The sequence below is a fragment of the Rhynchophorus ferrugineus genome, unplaced genomic scaffold (assembly GCF_030347505.1).
Source record: "Rhynchophorus ferrugineus isolate W39M unplaced genomic scaffold, kcgeb_rfMv2 rfM3, whole genome shotgun sequence".
NCBI lineage: Eukaryota > Metazoa > Arthropoda > Insecta > Coleoptera > Curculionidae > Rhynchophorus > Rhynchophorus ferrugineus.
Genome location: NW_027472582.1, coordinates 56,022,503 through 56,043,700, shown reverse-complemented (window position 1 = coordinate 56,043,700; position 21,198 = coordinate 56,022,503). Strand labels below are relative to the sequence as shown.

Here is a 21,198-nt window from a genome sequence, read left to right as displayed (position 1 = left end):
CTGCTATTGAAGATTTTGGTGGCTTATCTACGTAACCTCTGCGAAAGATAACTCAATTTGTTCGTGCAAAATCGTCCACGTAATTGTAACGTTTAATAAAAGTATTTTAATGAAATCTAATAGGACATACTTCTCGATAATGTTGATATTAATAATTTATTTAATCGTTACATCTTAATATGCTATATAAATATGTTATTTCTTTATTATATATCGTGTTACATGTTTTTATTAGCTTTGTTTTAAATCTGATATTTTTAAAACAGTGTTTTATAAAACACTTTATAGATTACGACACAAATAGAAATCTATATTTGTAACTGAACTCAACAATTACCATCAGTTGGATATTACCAGTTGTTTGTTAAACATTTGCCGTTTTGTTGTTTTTTTTGTTATTCTTATCGTTGCGTGTTTTATAAAAGTGAGTTAAATATTATTTTATTCTTTAATATATACGTTATATTAGTTTAGTTTGAAAAGTAATGTCGTTTTTTTTTTCATATTTTTCGCGGTCAGTGTTTTTATATGAACTTAAAACATATATCATTATGCATTTTTAATCAATTAAATCTGAATACTGTCTCTGTATAACTTATTTTCTAAGGTTTCTGTACAAACATTGATACGATTTCTTTTGAAGTGAGCCTGTTGTGAAATCTGCTTTATACTATTGATAAAGTTTTGCAAAGACGGGAAGAAATGGTAGTCAGTTGGGTAAGTTGCGGGCTATACGGTAGACTAACTAGAGTCTTTCTCGATTGTTTACGACTCACTGAAGATGTATGTATGTTCCAGCATTCTGTTTTGATCATACGTTACTCACTATTAATCGCCTTAATTATATGTATCCAAGACGTTTCGACTTAATTTCGCTTCAGTTCTCGATTTAGAAATGGACATTTGGTACTTTAATTTTTCACTGTTATTTCATATGGAGTTTAAGTATTGATTTTTTTGTGATATTCAGTTTTATATAAAATCTTTCAAAATTGTTTGAACATGGTAAAATTTGTCAGTTTTCCTGGATATAGGCTATGTCGATTGTAATAATATATTCAATGTTATTGAAATAAACAATTTTTAGTGAAGTAATAAGAGTCGTCAAAATGTTACTAAACATTAGTAAATCTATTTTACTTATAGTTAATTGCTATTTTAGAGATACTAGATGGATTTTAAGGAACTTGGCTCATATTTAGTGTTTATTGCACTGATTTGTTGCGTTTCTTCTCATGTTAAACGAGAATATGTTGTAACCGGAGATAAGCAAACTGCAGGTGTCAACTCTGTTGGAAAGGTACTAACGTGTCCATGATGATTTAGATACTTAAATAAATAACAGCAATTTGTATTTACATAAAATAGGCATGATGCAAATAAGCATAGGCAAATTATATATCGTTTTGTTTGATCCTTGATATCTATCTCATTTATTTTGATCAACGTTAAAGATTCGAAATAGTAATGTAAATAAATCTAAAATTCAATTGTTTTGACGTTTTCTACATAACAGTTTTTCATTTAGTGGTTTGAGTTGTTGAGTGTATACAGATGTTAAAGAGCATTAGCATAACGTTGGGTATTTGTATGAGGAGTTCTTTATATATGAAGCTGCTTTAATAGTTTTTTTGTTTTTGATTGATATCTTATCGCATTGAGATACCATGCACCCTGTATATACTTTGCAATTCATTGTTAACATACTTTGATATGATATAAGATTTCATGGAAAAGGTATATTTTAAATTTATATAGTCTATTCAAAACTGCAGTGAACCCACGTAATCTGAATTGATGGCGCAATTTTGCCGCAACAACTCTGAATTTTAGTATATTTTGACTTTGACATATAACAACATTCTAATCTAAATAAAGTAATTAAATAAAACTGTTATCGAATATAATTTATTTTAACATTATTGTACATATAAAGCAGTATTATTGAAGAATTTGAAACTACAATTATACAGCCACAATAATTGATAGGTTAGAGTTGTTTTATTATATTTACATTACACTTTTTTCCACACTAGTATAGGTAGAGTACTAGGTGCCTGTTTTATGTAGTGGTATCCCCTAAGACCTAATGTTTGTTTTACTTTCACTAGAGAGCATATTTATCTTTTACGCTTAGTTCTTGTTTCCTTCGCTGCAATGTTTCCTTGTAAATTTATTTTGGTCTTACTGTATTTCTCCTTAGTTTGTTATGTTACCATCTGTATACATCTTCCTCCTCATACCTTTTAACCAAAAGTTCATGTATATTCTGAACAATAACACACATGCACATAAAGCTTTCACATTCTATAACACAATTTCCTATAGTTAAAGTATACTAATTATATAGTGCCTTTTAATTGTTTCCTCTTTCATCACCCTGTCATGGCAATTGCCAATATTGAGTCCTAAACCAACTGTCATAAAGTTTTATTCAATCACTGTCATTTTCAGAATAAATACTTAAGCAAATTACTAAGGTGTTTATTTCCAGTTTATCAAGTACTACCTCACGACATCACCATTTGTCAATTTCTTCTTCAATTTCTTCATAAATCCAGACAGTTCTGGTTTGAATATTCTTCTCGTCCTGAAGGCCTGTTGTAATAATTCTTTGCAGTACCCTATATCAACTTAATCGAATTAAATATGTAGCGATAGGGTGCAAGGCATACTACTCTGTGGCCATAATGTTCAGCAATCAGATCTACCACGTATCTTTTCAGGCTTATTTCAAAAAATTTAAATATATAAAATGTAACTAAACATTTCATTTGTATTTACCAAGTAACAATTTGAAATAGTTTATTCATTAACATGGTTTCTTCAAAACTTATTCTATGTACTTTAAGCCATTCCTTAATTGCAGCCATGGCCATATGTATGGTTCATTTCTCCATGGCAGTCACCCTTGGACTAATTTTGCACCAGCAATAAAGCTGTTCCGGTTTCCAGCATGTAGAACTATATGTCTGCAATAAAATATTAATAAATGTTATGACTAACAAAACCTAATCGGTAGTGATATCGACGTTTTGCTTTTCCATCAACTTTTCTTGTCTTGCCATGAGTGACCCAATATACTTTAGGGTAAATGATGTGGCTCGGTGAATGGAGGTAAAACGAAATGAAACAGTGTTGTTTACATTATGTGATCGTTATTTATTGAAGTATCAACACTGTGGGAGGATGAATTGTTCGACGACGTGGTAGCTTATTTTCTTCGACGACGGTACCTTGTTTCTGGAGCTGCTCTGTGACTAATCCGTAGTCACATACGTTACGGTAATTCAGAAAAGACAAATAACGACGGTATTCGACCGAAGCTGCCCAAAACCAAAATGTCTGCCATTATGACGGAGACGGCGAGCGAAGGAAGATATTATGATTTAAACATAGCGCCGAAAGAAATGTTTAGTCGAGAGGCTGGTGATTAAACAGTGATGTAAAAATCTCTAAGAGTTCAAAAGAATGTGAAAGAAATAAAATTTGGACAAAAATAAAAAAAAAATGAATTGGAAATAATGAAATGAAATTTAAGGTTCATTGTTCCAGCACTAAAATCAAATTTAACGAGGAACAAATGTTTGAATGAATGTAATGTTGAAGGAATAACGGTAATATTGAAAACGAATCGAATTAAAAATATTGAAAATGTTGAAACAAAAAATATAACGGCTACGTAAAATACACCATGTTGCACGTACCCTCCATTCACGAGTACAAACCCAATTTTGGGAAAGATCACGTCGGGGTCCCCACTTTAGGGTAAATTAGATGTGGCTGAAACAGTGGTGTTTACATTTTGTGACCGTTATTTATTGAAGCAATATAAAAATACAAATGATAAAATGGATGGCAGCGGTGTTACCTGGTGACGAGGCTTGGGCAGTCGATGGTGGTACGTCTAAACCAAACGATGGTCGAGTACTGAATGAAGGGAAATACCCTTCAATAACATCCCAGATAAATGTCTCGGGGTTGCCCAGCTATTTGTTATCGGGTTCTAGTTGGCGCTGCTGGCACCCCGCCCGTGTTGAACATCTGGGATTATATTTCTGGGTATTTTGTAGACCGTTATTCCACGATGTAAAATTCGACATGCCTCAAGGTACCATTCTGAAATATCCATGTCTCATCTTTTGTTATCATATGTTTATAAAAATTTTATTCTTTTAAACGCAATATCTGGAAGTTCCCTTCGTGGGTTTTCTTTGCTCTATTTAAATCCAATATTACCTAACCATGTATGAAGGGATGTTATACATATCTGCACATTTTTCAGCTTTTTATGCACACTTTCAAGACTGACATTTTTCTTTGAAATAATTGTATTAAATTATGTTTCGATTGAATAACCTACTTATTGTTTTTATACTGTTATTCCTATATTTGAACTCTGATACAGCTAACATCAAGCTGATCTTGATTCGCTACCAGTTTCTCATACAGACGGTTTCTTTAGATTACTTTAAGGTTATATTGCAAGTACTAATATTGAGTGCAGGTGCAACGTGCTAAAAATACTTTCAATAAAACCGTAGCGATTTGAAATTCATTAAAACAAAGCGTTAAAACAATATTTACCGATTCATAACATGTAATTATAAATTTTTAAAGAATTTTTCAGACGTTTAACAAACGGACGACTTCCGCTGGCTCATTCAGTTACATGTACGAACTTGGCAAACAGCATCCACTTTCCACCGCCACATATTGATGACGTGCGTCACTACTGTTTTGAATAAACTATATATATCAATCTCAAATGTCTTGAAAAAGAACGGGTTTTTTAATTTTATTGAAGCTCCACTGAAACAGCTATATCTCCAAAAATAATTCTCGAAAAATATCCTCTCGTAAGGGCATATTCTTAAATGGTTCAAGTTTTAAGCTTAAAGAAGAAAATCGAAATTTCAAATGTCTACACTAGAATAGCTCTTTAAAATGAAGTAAAGAACATAAAAACCTTTGATTCCACAGAATTAATGTATTTATATATTAATATATTAGTACATTAGAATATACGACAATTTATAAAAAAAATCATCATGCCTATTGATATGTAATTATAAATACGATATTTAAATTTTATTTATTTTTTTTTAAAATTTTAATTAAACTTAAAATTACAAAAAATAAAATAAATAGATTATAATCCTTTCGTTAATTTTAAGGGATTTTTATTACTTATTAATTATTTTATGTAAATATTTTAAAATATAATTACAATACTGTAATTAGAACGTAAATGGCCCTCCAGAAATATATGAGATGCTACTTGACGCTAGCGTAACCAATCGTTATGCCAAACTTCTCGTCATTAGTAAGATAGGAAATTGGAATACTAAGGCACAAGAAACCACTTTTTCCTTAGTGATACCCGAGAATGCCTTTATTTCCAATTTTTCGATGGAAATCGATAATAAAAGATATGAAGCATTCGTGCAAGAAAAGGAGCAAGCCAAAAAAACTTACTTACAGGTAAGTTAAATTGTCTTTTGTGTGAAGACGTAAGATTATCATAGGTATTTTAGGCTGTTACTAGTGGAACTGGAGCTGCCCATGTTAATGTCAGAGATTCTAACATTTTTACAGTGTCGGTTAATATTCAGCCACAAAGTAAAGCAATTTTTTATCTTCAGTACGAAGAGCTTTTAGTAAGAAAAATGGAAATATACGAACTGGTTTTAAATATTTATCCAGGGCAACTTGTTGAAAAAATGGCTGTCGTGGTATGTTATAAAAATATATTAAATTTGAAGATATTTATTATTTCTTCTTTGTACTAATATTGTATTAATATGAAACTATATATATATATATATATATATATATATATATATATATATATATATATAATAAATATTATATTTTAGAATAATTGTGGTTCTTAAAAATATATTAAAAGCAAATATATAGTCTGTCTAAAATAATATTATTTTGGTTTTGATACATAGCAAAATTCTAATTTAAATAAAATAGTGAAATAAAGTTTATGTTATCAAGTATAATATTTTATATATTTTAACATTATAATGCCAAAATTCATGATCTTCCACAACACCTGGGGAGTAGAGTTCTAGGAGTCTATTTTATGTAATGGTATCCTCTAGATGCCTAATCCACCTAATTAACACTTTTGTATCCAAGTAATGTAATTTATTTTTATTGCATTGCATATTTACCTTTTTATATTTAGTTCTTATTTACTTTGTTACCATGCAATATTTCCTTGTCATGCCATTTTGATGTGAGTATATTTTTCTTTTGTCTTCTATTTCTCTTGTGTACCTTTTTCTTGCAAATATTCCTTGTGTTCTCCTTAATGCATTTGCCATAATAGCTGTAAAAGAATTAGTATTAATTATACCCTCCGTTCCAACCAAATGGTACAACCATGTGTAAAGGCAAAATCACACATATCTACCAACATTCTACAATTGTTCTATATTAAGTCTACACGTATCATTAGTTCTTTTCTCTCTTGTCTCTCAATATTATTTTGGTGATTGTCAGTTCTAGGTCATAAGCCCATATCAGGAAAATTTCATTCAGTTACTATCACTTTCAATTATATTCAAGTCAATTACTGCACTGTAATGTTTCTAATCTATCGAAGACTTGTTCACATCTCACTATATGTCAATGTCTTTTTTTTGTGTGACTCTGGGGTTCATCCAAACCAAAGCTGTTATAATAGACAATGCGTCTTTCCCAAAAACCACACAGTTCTTCACTCTATATACTTCTCGAAAACTATGTCCATTATAATAATTCTTTGCCACCTCCATATCTCTATAATATTAAATATGCAATTATAGGGAGGAATGTGCAACACGTTGTGACCATACTTTTCGGCTATGTGACCTATAGTGTCTTTTGTCAGGCCTATCTCTAAGAAACCTAAATTACATAAATCACAAACATTGAATTTATTTTTAGCAAGTGGTAAATTGAAAGAGTTCTATTTCAAAATGCTGCATATTCCTGAGTATTCTGAGATTACTTTCCAGATTAATATTTTGCTCTGACATAATTGTATTAAATTATGATTATTATTTTTTTAATTAATTACATTTTATATTAGATATGTTTAATTACAAATTAATTTATTACTACTGTTCCGTTGTAGTTGCATTAACCGTCCGTCAATGACCGGGCACCCAGGTATCCATTTCAATCCGCAGGTAAAATATATTAACTTCTCCTTAAAATTTTTTTATGGCCGTCTGGATCCCTAAAATTGAGGTAATTTGGCACCCATTTTTCGTCAAATCAATTAATTAAAAAAAGTTATTAACTATCAAAATACCCCGCCCGTTCGATATCCAGGTACCCGGGTATCCACTAAGATTAATGTCGGCGTTTATAATGAACGACTGATTTATACACACTTCAAAGTTTGATTTTTGTCAATATAGCTTGTATTTTTTTATTTAAATAATAATTAAACAATAATAAAAATAGTAAGTATGAAATACATAACTCCGTTTTATTTGATTTTATTAATATCGTTTTCCATTCTTTTACTATTTATTTATTTTCATTATTTTATTTATTATGATTCACTGCCATATAGAAATTGGAGCACATTAAATTATTTCGTACATCCTTCACATGTCGTCGTTGTAATTCAATGTTCGTCACAAATAGACTTCTCACATACCGAATATATTTTTCTAGTATTACGACGTTTTTTAAATTCACTTTGGAGACATTCATAACATACATCAGTAAAATTTTTCCTCCCAGTTGAATCGACCTGCGCCTGAGGTGTCAATGATACAGATAATGTTCGCTGATGCGTATTCGGAGTGATAGCCCGACCAAGAAGAGCTTCAATCGCCACTTTTGTTGAGAAATGCCTCATAATTTGTGCATTATTCGAACGACGTTCAACGAATAGAGTACATAGCTCTCTACCTAATTGCCGATAAAATAATCGTTCATACGATTTTTTAACAATCATTTTATTATTCTCATAATACAGAATATATGATGCAAGGCAGGCAATATCGAGAATATTGTACAAAAATGCTAGAGGTCACCTTTGAGTTGATCTTTTTGTAATATATCTACCAAGCACTTTATCTATCGTGTCTACTCCAGCTTTAGACCAGTCATAAAACTCAATAATTTCGGGTTTTTTCTTTGCACTATCACTAATTTTAGCTTCATGATGTATTGATGATAGCATAATTACTACCTTGACTTTTTAGGCACTTAACTACATAGGGTAACTTTTTCATGAAAACCAAACACAGTGGACAATTCTTCTCGCGTTTATGATACAGCAATTTCTGGTGGAATTTATGCTTTATTTTTCTTCAAGGTGCCAATAATTGTCAAGTTCCAAGATAGTAAAAATTTTGCCAGTGGAAGAGTAGTGAAGAAATTATCCATTGTAATGTTTCTACCGGATCCTCTATACGGTGCCACCAAGTCTTTGACAACTCTTTCACCAGGGTTTTTCTCACGACCATCTTTCAATTTTCCTGTGTAAAGCTGTCCAGTAAATGGAAACGAACTTTCAGCATCACATATCCACCATACTTTTATTCCATATTTAGCTGGCTTTGACGGAATATACGGAGTGAATCTAGTTCGACCTCGGTATGGATAAAGTTGCTCGTCAATTGTCAGGTATTCTGTTGGCTTATAATGTTTTGCTAAATTACTATTCAACATTGTCCAAATGTCTCGTATTGGAGCAGCGTTTCTTTCTCTTCGTACGACATGAGAAGGGGAAAGGGACATCTCAGGTACCTAAATATCGATAGGCTTGGCATTCCGCTATTGTTATTTCTATGAGGACTATAAAATGTGTCCCTATAGCTATTTCATATACCACATAGCCAGTTTACACAGATTTTTTTTTATTCAGTACACTAATGACTTGCACATCTGCCACGCTATAGGTGGTAATTGAACGAATGGTGAATAATAATGAATAATAATGAATAATAGTGAATAAAAATGGTTAATAAAAGTTGAGAATAAACTTATACACTAAACAAGTTTGTGTGGTTTGATTCGCTTCAATCTATTTTCCTGCGTGTTGTCCAGTAGCTGTATTGATTCCACGTTGCTTTAGCAACGTTACTTCATGTTTTAAGGTGAAATCTTGGATCACTTAGTAGCTATAAACATTGCTTAATTAAACGTAGAACATTGTTTTGGTTGCGCTTGATTACTGGTTGGTTTGATGTTTTAGTGCAATCCCATATTTTCAGCCCATAGGGCCAAATTGGTTTTATAATTGACTGACAAACCAATCTCTTGGATTTTAGGACATGTTGAGAGTATCTTCCGAATAACAAATACAGTTGCTCGACTTTGAGCCTAATTTGCTCTGCTTTTTGCCTAACAAGATGTTTTCAATTTAACCTACCATCCAGATATATTCCGAGCTATTTAGCTAATTCTGGTTAAGGATTAGGGCACCCATCGGATGATATAATTAAGTTTTTGTCATTTAGCTGCGGCACAAATTTGACATGGACCGATTTGGAGCTATTAAGTTGTATATTCCAATTTCTAGTTCCCTTGTACATCTTGTTGGCCGTTACTTGACTATTTTCTACAGTTTTAGACAGATATACATTTCTTGCCATGATAACTATGTCGTTGGCAAATGTTTCAAGTACTGTTCTTTTTGTTCTTGGGATTGTCGAGTGGTGATTTCGAAATCCAATCTGGAAATCTGGTATTTCTATAAATGGTTTAATAGGTTTTAACAGCAGTTTCTCAAATGATTTTGATACCGCAACTTCTTTTGAGGTTTGGTAAGTTTTTTAAGCATAATTATTCGAGCAAACTCCAGAACATGCACAATTAAATTGAATATGTCAACATGATTATTGCTTTCCGTGGCTGTTCTTTTAATAACCCAGATGAAATTTTATCAATTCCAGGAGCCTTTTTAGGATTGAGATTGTTGTCAATTTCTGTGGCAACTTAAATTGGGGAAATCAGTTTTACAGCTATATCTGTTGTAGATTCTATATCATTCAATTGGAATATGTTAGCTAAATGTTCTGCGCGTTATTCAGCTTTTCCATCGTTGCGTAGTACCCATTCATTATGACCATTTTTAAGAGGCCGTACTCGTAATAATTTCCAACAAAGCAACTCTGTTTATAATCCTTAATATTTTGATTTGTCTGATTGCTAATTCTGTTAAATATTGTTCTGTGTATACACCATTACAGGTTCTGTGCCATACCCTTCTAGCTTTTCGTCTTTCTTTTAACAATTCCCCATTTTCCAAGAGGCAATTTACGTCATATTCTGATTTCTCTCTTGATCTCTGTGTAGATTCTTTTCGAGCAGATCGAGGTTATTTAATGACATTTCGGGTTTGTAGCTCAAGATCGTCTAAACTTCTGAGTCTTACGTTTAAACTGATTTGTTCCTGCATTACAGGTTTAAGCATATACCTGTTAGTAAATTTGTTAGTAAGATTAGGCTTCTTCGTTTTATTCAGAATTTTTGTGACTAGTGTTAATAATACTGGAGTGTAATCAGATGATAGTTCGCGCGAAAATATTATTATAAAGATGAAATTATGATTACTTTTCATTTCCACACATTTCATTTATTTTGTTCCGAATATCATCAAGGTTGATACGTCGTGTGCGTCACATATGGACGGTTTCTCTTTGGTAACTCTAAAGTTATATTGCTCTGCACTTTTTGATATATATTTCTTATTATATTGGTACATTAACTTATTACAAAATTCTAATGAAACAAACATAATGTTATCAAATATAATTAATTTTAACATTATAGTCTATCTAGTGCATATGTTATCGAAGTACTTATTAATTATACAGATATAATAGTTTGTAGGTTAGTAGGTTTCTCCACACCATCTATGAATAAGAGTTCTAGGCGCGTTTATTTATGTAGTGGTATCCTCTGGAGGCCTAATCCACCTAATTAACAATTGTATATCCAAATAATTTATTTCTGATAATACTGTAGTTCTTAGTACTTGATTTAATCACATTATTCTCCCTATTGCATTTGCCATATCTGCAAAACAGTTGCTATTATTTATCTCCTTCCAAATTTTAATACAATTAGGCAAATATTTATGCACATAAAAGTATCACACTCTACAATAAGATTTCCTATAAGTCAATGGTGAGTATATACTCACTCGTCTTTAGATGTCTCCACCCTTATCACCATGTCTTGGAAATTGTCAGTATTTAATCATAATCTCATATTCTGAAACTTTTCTTCGAGTGAATAACTCAGCTGTTAATTTTTAATCTACCCTACATCTGTTCGAGTTCATTCTGATCGAGTTCATTCTAATTGAAGATGTTATTATCCATTTCTGTTTCCATCATGTAGAACATTATACCCTCAATGAATTTTGAAATAAATGTTATGACTAGTCAATTGTTATTCCAGTGTTTTCTTTTTCCATCAAATTTGTTGTCTTAATACTATTTTATTTATTATTTTATCATGAAGGACAAATTAAAATTATGTTAATATTCCTTTGGAATTGTAAGCATGGAAGTTTCATTAGATCACTTTGTGGATTTTACCTCTTTTGAATCCTATATTACCCCTCAAAGAGTTGCATAACTCTAGCTTTCTACGGATGCTTTTCAGAGTAACAGTTTCCTCTGAAGTAATTGCATTGAATTAAATTTATGTCGAAAAAACTACTTACTGTTTTTATACATATCATATGTTTGAACTGGGATTACGTTTGGCCATATATTACATTTTTTGCGATATATCCATGACCGTGCCATGCCTATCTCTCTAATGCACTTTACAAGCAATCCATTATCTCGTTTCTGTTCGAGATAACTAATTGGAGACGTAATCTGTATTTAACTCTGAATTGCTCATTTGCCGTGTTATAACCTGTAGTTATTATAACTAATATGTTAAAGAATTTTGCAGTTGTTTGATAACCGGACGACTTTAGTAGGATTATTCGTTTATATGTTCGAACGTACCAAACAGCACCGTATCTCTTTTTAACTCTTTGCTCCCCTAACTATTTTTATGACTAGTTCTAGATTAATGTTCCTATTACTTTAATCCTTGGTATTTTTCAGGTTAACTTGAGAGAAACCCGACCTCTGAGGATTGTTAAAATACCAGCGCTACGATCAGGAAATGAATTAACGAAGAACAATTCCAATGCAAATCCTGCAGCAAATATTCAGATATTTAACGATTCGGCTGCTATTGTCACATTTAAGCCAAATGTAGTTAAGCAAAGAATATTGTCTACTATTTTGGGTGGTAAAGAGGATAACGGTTTAAGAGGGCAATTCGTCGTTCAATATGATGTAATTAGAGATCCATTGGGTGGCGAGGTATGTTTTACTCTTTTCTCAAAATGTTATAGAACGCATATAGTTTCTATCTATATCTAAATCTATATCTATATTAGATAGAATGGTTAGGATTAAAGGTTTGTACAAAATTAATGTATGATAGATTAGATAAAATACAATATGATTAAATAATAAAATACCGAGTAATTTCGGATGCGAATCTATCGCTCTGAGTTTGGTACAAAATTGATTAATTTAATTCAATTGGCATGATTGGCGGAGATTCTGCTTAAGTTCTGACCAATATCGATGTGTACTATTGAGAATCAGCTTGATCGCGGGACTTTTACGTAACTGGTTATTTCGATGACTTGGTTGTTTTAATAAAATTGTCTATTGGAGTACACAATTCTGTCTTGTTAATAAGGAACTATAGTCAATTCAAAACGGCAGTGTGCCCACGAGATATGTCAAAACGTCGCAATTTTGCCGCAGCAACTCTGAGTTTTAGTACATTTTGACTTTGACATATAACAAAATTCTAATCTAAATAAAATAATGAATTGTACCCAATTCGGCGGTACATATACTAAAATTGGATACAGAGAACGATTAGCATGGCCCCTGCGCAAGGATGACACGCAAAATCGTGAACTGTTCCACATTTTTAGTGATGGAGGGTAAGAAACTGATAAACAAACCAGAATACAAATTCCTTGGTTTGCTGTTCGATCACCAGCTCAACTGGCTCCCACACATAAATTATCTCAAGAATAAGTGTTTGGCAGATATAGGTCTACTGAAGACCCTTTCCAACATCAATTGGAGAGCACACAGGACATCGTTGAGCAATATATATTAGGCGCTGATAAGAAGCAAATTGGATTATGGAAGCCAGTGTTATATTACCGCGCCACCTTCATACGTGGAGAAATTGGATCCCATACAATACGCCGCTATGAGAATCATACTGGGAGCATTCCGCACTAGTCCGGTTGAAATTTTGCAGTGCGATGCAGAGATTTCAACACTCGAGTCACGGCGAGAGCTCCTGCTACTAAACTATGCAAGCTCCCTCAAATTCCGTCCAGAGTTGGACCAATTCAATACCTTTTTCCTATTTAAGACCAACTGGGCCAATATAAAGAAGAGTTACTTAAGCCCCTCATTAATCTTCCAGAGGATATGTAAACGATTAATGACTGTGATCCCAGATGCAAAATGTAGAATTACTAATATAACACCATGGCAGTTCTCAAGAATACACATAGACCTCTCTATGAAGGTTCTGAATAAGGAAACAAATAGTTCTTCTACAATAAAAAGGTTCTTTAGACAGATAATCGAAGGGAACTATTTAAATCATTTTATTATCTACAGAGATGGCTCAAAACGTGAAAACTTTGTGGGTGCTGCTTATACGTCTATTCTACTCGAGAGACACTTTTGGCTTCCATCATTGACTAGCATTTTCACCGTGGAGCTGCTGGCTATATATATGGCCCTATCTGCCTTGGAAGAATCAGGGATCAGCGAATCCATACTACTAGTATCGGATTCTATGAGTTTCCTAGAGAGTTTAAGATCAGCAAGGACAGTCCACCGTCTGGTCACATACATCAGAGAGATACAGACAAAGTTACAATTTAGGGGTGTAAGAATAACATACCTCTGGGTCACCTCCCATAAAGAAATATCTGGAAATGACCGACTGAAGAGCCGACCATCTAGAAAGTTGGGAAGAGAATTCAATCAAGTTAAACGAACTCCTCAGCAAAAAAGATGCCAAAGTCTATATGAAGGGCTTAAGGCAATTGACCCAATTAAAATGGGACCTTCTCATAAAAAACAATAAATTATGGGAAGTCAAGAAGATCTTTTATCAATCTATAGACCATAATAATATCAGTAGCCGTTGTGTGTGATTTGTGCTAGATTCGACTTAGAGTCAGACACATCCTACTGGACTGCCAGAAATATGATGATTTGAGGAGACAACTTGAGATGCCGATAACATTGGGACATTTGGTCCAACCTGAGCAACTGAATATGCTGATTGACTATCTAAAGACCATAGATCTACCTCAACACTTGTAACATACATTTATTATTGTGTAATAAAAAAAATATTGCATATATTCTACTGTTTAAAATCTGCTGTGTGGTATTGTAAGCTGTTAATGTTCATATAATGTATTGTAATTACCCTAAATAGCCCAAGAGACTGACGGGTTTAAATAAATAAATAAAAAATAATAAAAAATAAAATAAAAATAAAATAATGAAACAAAAATGTTATGTATTATAATTTGCTTTAACATTAATGTACATCTAATAAATATATTATCGAAGAACTTATTAGATTAGCAATTGTATATCCAAGTAATGTATTTTTCTCTCATTAGAGAGTATATTTACCTTGTTACGTTTTGTTTGTTTCCTTCGATGGTGTTTTTCTTTGTAAATTCATTTTGATTTTACTATATTTCTCCCTAGTTTGTTCTGTTACTACCTGTATACATCTCTCTTGATAAAACTACATATAATCACTGCATTCTCTTTAATGCTAGTTTAATGCCATTTAATACAGTTAGTATTATTTCTCTCCTCATACATTTTAATTAAATATTCATGTATATTCTGAACAATTACACACATGCTCATAGAGCTTCCACACTCTATAAAACATTTTAATTATGTACTGACCTTTGTTTTCTCTTTCATCACCCTCTCTTGGTAATTGTCAGCATTGAATCATTAACCAACATTCATAAAGTTTTATTCAATCACTGTCGCTTTCAGAAACACTAGTCAAGTGAATAACTAAGCTGTTTATTTCCAATATATCAAAAATTTGCTCAGGATTCAAACCTCAGCCAAATCGAATGTTTTATTTTCGACAATGCCTCTTTCGATAAATCCAGACAGTTCTGGTTTTGATATCCTCCTCAACCTGAATGTCTATTGTAATAATTCGCATAAAATTTATTTTATGTACTTTAGGTCATTTCTTAATTGCAGCTTTTGTTGGTGCATTTGTTGGGATCTTCTCCACCAGTGTTACTATAATATGGTGCATTGTGCATAACAATAACTGATGATTCCTCTAAGTTCTTTAAAAACCTGATTTTCATACCACTGCAGAAACAAGTTATGGTTCATTTCTCCATGGTCGTCACCCTTGGACTTAGGGGAATACACTAATTCTGCACGAGGAATTAAACCTTTACAAATGAATTATTAATAAATGTTATAACTAAGAAAACCTAATTGATAGTTATTTCAATGTTGTCTTTATACTATATTTATTATCATCTTGCCATAAGTGACCCAATGTATCATTCTGAAATATCCATGTCTCACCTAAATATACAAATTGATATAATTCTTCTTTGATTATGTTGTATGTTTTTAAACTTATTGCTTTTATACATGGCGTATATTTGATCTCTGATATAGCTAACATCAAGCTGATCTTGATTCGTCACCTGTTTGGCATAAATACTTTTCTATCTTTTCATATATTTTAATGACCGTGTCCGTATTGATATTCAGTGCAGCTGCAATGCTCAAAAACTATTTTCAATAAAAACCGCTGCAATTTTAAATATTTTAAAACAAAGCCTTAAAACAACGTTTCCCAGTTTATAACCCGTAATTATAATCATAAAATATTGAATAGTCCGTATAGTTTGTGATTATAATATTTTTAGTTTTGTGGGTTTTTGTGAGTTTTGCAGAAGTTTGACAAACTTTCGCAGGCTCACTCGGTTACATGTTCGAACTTCTCAAACAACATTCTATATCTTTTTAAATAAAACAAAATGAGAAGGAAAATATTGTCTGACTGTGAAACGAATTTACAACTTTCGACAAGCACATATTGACAACGTGCGTCACTACTGGTTTGAATAGACTATATGTACTGTTGTTTACAAGATTCAGTATATTTGAAAATAAGACTCGGTGTCGATTTAATGGATATATTGCATCTTTGATGCTTCTCTGGTTTCGGTTATGCACGTGTTGCGCATTTATATCTTCCCGCTTGCGAAAAGAAAACCTGTAAAACTTAAAAGACTTTATTTGTACTAAACTTATTAATTACAAGGATAGACGGGTATAAACGATAGTAGCGGCAACTTGAACAATGATAAAGTGGCACCAACTGTGCGATCCTTTAACCAAGTATTCACATTTTCTGTTTTTTTCGGGACTGTGAAGCCTGTGTGTGTTCTTGAAGACTGATGGCAAAGCAGGATACTATATATTTATTTTAGTCTGAAACAGAGTTGGAGTATCCTGTTACCGATATCTAGTTAGGAAGAACCGCGGGTGCGTGTTGAACTAGGTTATGTGAAAATACATTACTCACTAAACCCCATCCTTTCGGCTGATCCCATAATCCTCACCGATACTTCTTACATTTTACTAAGGTAGGTGAGCGGTGACACCGTTAGGAGGCACTATTATCACATCAGACAGCTCGCGAACTTGAGTTAATTGTTCGACGGAAAATGCCGAGACGATTGGAATTGCAAGCATTAGGAAAAGTGTGGGCTGCGATTAAAATAAGTCCACGAGGAGCTAGATGAATTATTGGTTTAAAATATCGACCAACTCGGTAATATATTTGTTGTCTGAAAGTCGAACGTCTCGAGAAATGAAAAGTCTCTTTTGTTTTCCTGAGAATCTTATTCTGTTAGGTCTGGAGATGTTTCACCTGACTGCTTGAGACGTATTTGAAGTAAACACTGGAGCCGTATAATACAATTTATCGAATCAGAGTCTTGATAGACATCGGGAGTTTGCTGGCCCGATTGATACCTTGACCTTTCTGAAAAGAAGTGCGCAACGCCTTTTGTGAAAGAAGATGGCCTGGTTATTCCGGGGGTTGACTTTCAACCTATAGAATGTTAACCACTGGACCGTTTCATCGAGCTGCTTCTGAAGTCTATTGTGTATACGCACTGCTACTGTTGAAGAAGCGAGGTAGGTAGTATCGACTGCGTAAAATACAGCTTCAAGTTGAGAGGATGATTAAACAGATACAACTCATTTTATTCCGATCGCCAACTACCTCGTACCGGGAACGTAGGCTGGCTTAATTGTTCTTCTCGCAACTTTATCGGTAAATATTTCTGGGACGGGAAAGACTTTCGCTTCTCGGGATATATCGGTTTGTTTAAACCATTGTCTGTCTTTCAAGGTCGTGCATTCCATCAGATTTTTCCCGATTCCAGAGGGTCGATACCTTAAAAATTAGTTTGTCCTTTATAAATTAGCTGTTGTTCCGAACCACTGTACATATGCTCCTAGTAATTTTGTCCATATTTATATATCTATAAAGGGAAATACTCGTGTAACTAAGTTTTTCTCTTCGCCATAATATGTACACTTCAGGTCACTAGAGGATTCTAAGTGAATGTAGTTTGTTAATGTTATTGTCATAATCGTGTTCAGTTCCATTTGCATGAATATAATCATGTTGCTGTTAAATCTAATTTTAATGGCAGTCAAATCAGTGTAACTGCCTTTTAGCTATCGAAGTGGAATTATTAATTATTATGATGTATTTAATATTAAAGTCCAAATCATACAGAGTAGAAAATATTCAATATTTTCTGTTTCTATTTAGTGATTGTTTAGTCTCGCCTTTCTTTAGTTGTTAGTTAATTTTAACGATTTATTACTTAAAATTATCAGCTGGATGGTGAGACCCTACATCTAATCTGATTGATGCGATGGAATTGATGGTATATATTCATCTCATTTCATTGTAGAAACTGGTTTTTATTTATTCTATTTTATGTTTTCCTTTATTAGCTGCCTCTGAGCTCTTTTATTTTATTTTTCTTTCTTAATGTGTTCCATCTGTTTCCAAAATATTATTAATGTACTGAATCAGTTAAATCTTGCGCTTCTCTTGGCTGTCCTGTACTGGGAATTGAGATGGTCATGCAATTTATATTGTTAATGTAATACTTTGGCTTGTTTAAAGCTGTTTTCTTGAGGAAGGAGATTGAAGTTGGCTGTTTTGTTGATAACTCAAAATTCATGATATTACTCCGTGTTCATTTTGAATTATTCTTTTGTTGTTTTGAACATTTTATTGACAATGGACAGTGCCATTTGTTGATAATTGAGTTTTGTTGTTTTGGGATTCGCATTCTTCGCATGGCTTGGCTATTATCTGGGACTATTGATTTATTTTTAGAACCTGAGGCTGAACGGAATTCTCGAACACGAGTGGATATCTCAAGCACTCAACTCTAATACAGAAAGGCTTGTTTAAATACTACCTTTCTCGAAATTCCTTTTGCTGAATTTAAAATGGGGCTTCTTGAGCTATTGTTTGTACTTGAGTTATACAATATTAATTTGTATGTCAACTTGGTATTCTTAAACCGGTTTCTGTTATAAGGCTTCTGACGAGTGTCTACTTCTAGGTGTCTTTAAAATAAAGAAAAGTCATTGTTTACCAATTAAATTATCTTTTCCTGTTTCAAGAAGTTGTATGCGAATTGAAGGAAATCTAGAAATTTAGGTGTAGTAGATAAATTACTTATATATTTTTGTTTATTTTAATATAGTTATTACAACGATAATTATGTACATATTTTATTTTAAAGTGTTTTAGTTTTTAATTATAATTGTCTGATTGATAAAACACACAAGAGCTACCAAACGTAATATATAAAATAGCGGTAATTAGAAAATAATATTAGTTTAGATATTTAGGTGTGAAATCTGAAAGGAATAACTAGTTAATTGTGTGGGACATGCACCATAAATCACTCTAAATGCAACTCTTCGTTGAAATAGATAATCACATAAGGTTATATTACAGGTTATAAAACATACGCCTTTTCTCCGATGGAACATATCTTTCCCTGTTAGGTTATTAGAATATTAATATATATGTTATGTATATGTTTAGTTTTAGATTAAATATTTTGATTCTGCCATGCACTTTATATTTGTATAGTTGAAGAGTTGTGTTCGAGGAAAGCATTCTTCAGTTCTCGGTTTTTTTATCGTTCTATCGAGTGCCATGGTAAAAACATGAAATCTGACGATTCTTTTTCATTATCCGGATAGTTTCAGAATAAGCTTTGGAATGGAACATCCCAACCATATTCTCCCATTGTTACCGATATCCACTTGCACTGTTGAGCAAAAATTCTCAAGTCTTGTAAATTAAAATGTTAGGAATTTAAAAGAGATGGTGTTACCCTGTATTAAATTGCAACTTGTATATTTATAATCGTCTCAAGCCTGTGAGACGATTACCCTTTGCGTATCGTTGACCAAAAAAAAAAAAATCAGCGCGATGAAAATATTTGAATTTGTACCGAGTATATAGCACTTGCTGGGAGTTTTACTTTTTTACTTCAATTAGAAATAGGCGGCAAAAGGTAATCCAATGTTGTGTGAAGATTATATCATCCATGCTCCATCGATTTCAACGTGTAAATATTGGTTTAGTTGATTTAAAAGTGATGATTTTGACACTGAAGGCAAATAGCGTTCTGGACAATCAACAAATTTTGAAGAGGAGGATTTCAAGGCATTATTCAATGGAACCATTAACATGGATTGTTGTCGAGTACAATTGAAGCCTTTGAGCTCACATATAAGTCGGCGTTCTGCTTGAGTAGTGCTTCTTATGAAGATAGATATATAAAAAATGGGTCGATTTGTGGATAGTCTCAAGAAACACATCGTTCTTCCACGGACAATACATTCAATAAACTACATTGCACAAATTTTTAAAAATAAAACTTCACATTTAAAAACGAAAACACTTTTAAACTAATTAATAGCCCTAATATGTATAAATATATATTTGTAGGTTCTTGTGGATGGTGACTATTTCGTTCATTTCTTTGCTCCTAAAGATCTAACTCCAGTAAAAAAACAAGTTGTGTTTGTATTAGATGCCAGTTACAGCATGCGCGGTAATATCTTAATGTTTTATGGCTTACTTCTATCGATGTTGACGATGTCTATTATAGGAAGAAAAATTGAACAACTTAAAGAAGCAATGAAAAGTATTTTAGATGAATTAAACCCAGAAGATACATTCAGTATTCTTGATTTTAGTGATGTGGTTAGTGTGTGGAATATTGAGTAACTGAATATCATGTATCAAGAGGGCACCAGATTTCCAGGGGATTTATCATATCTTCCACATTTAATTAAAGTACCCAACGAAAATACTTATCACAATAAATATTGTACTGTATTAATTTAATTTTTTCAGCTGTCGTTTCTTCCTGATTCTTTTCTGGCTTCACCTGAGAATATTAAAAAAGCCAAACAGGTAATTGATATGTTACAGATCCACTATGGCACCGATATTCTAAGGGGATTAAATGTGAGTTTAGCACTTATTAATCAGTACTTTCATTCTAAGAAAAGGAATCATCCTATTATTGTATTCTTAACGGATGGTGAGCCCACATATGGAACAACCCAGGATATCACATCTGTGGTAAGCCTTTAAACCTAACAAATCCTAGTAATAAAAACAATAACAAAATATTATAGAGTTGGCAAGAAAGTTATTTCGGTTCAAATATGAAAAGTATTTTGTTTTAATAGGTGTATCAAACGAGAAGTATTTTTAACTGACTCCAAAAAAGGAGGAGGTTCTGTGTTCGGCTGTATATATTTTTTTAATATATGTTTTTTATTCGATATAGTGCACTTCCAAGGTGGTCTAATTGCAACCAACTCAGCATCTTTCGGGGGAAGCGGGGGGGGGGGGGGGGATATCGAGGGAAAGACTCAAATTTCAAAATCACGTACAAATTCACATATTTTTTAACTAAAATAATCAGATGTTTGTTTATAATGTTATTGCTGAGCTGAT

General features: G+C 32.6%; 1 non-coding gene and 1 pseudogene across 2 annotated transcripts in view; both read left to right on the top strand.

The window, feature by feature from the left end:
* The first annotated feature begins 339 nt into the window (after window positions 1–339).
* Window positions 340–21,198, top strand: part of LOC143194218 (inter-alpha-trypsin inhibitor heavy chain H4-like) — a 33,866-nt pseudogene continuing 13,007 nt past the window's right edge. The window contains exons 1-7 of the transcript XR_013005263.1: window positions 340–424; window positions 1,163–1,300; window positions 5,245–5,484; window positions 5,538–5,735; window positions 12,096–12,359; window positions 20,176–20,281; window positions 20,339–20,817. The product of XR_013005263.1 is annotated as an inter-alpha-trypsin inhibitor heavy chain H4-like (transcript). The remainder of the gene's footprint in view (window positions 425–1,162; window positions 1,301–5,244; window positions 5,485–5,537; window positions 5,736–12,095; window positions 12,360–20,175; window positions 20,282–20,338; window positions 20,818–21,198) is intronic.
* LOC143194506 (U6 spliceosomal RNA) lies at window positions 12,886–12,989 on the top strand. Its single transcript, XR_013005346.1, has one exon. It is a non-coding gene; the product is annotated as a U6 spliceosomal RNA (small nuclear RNA).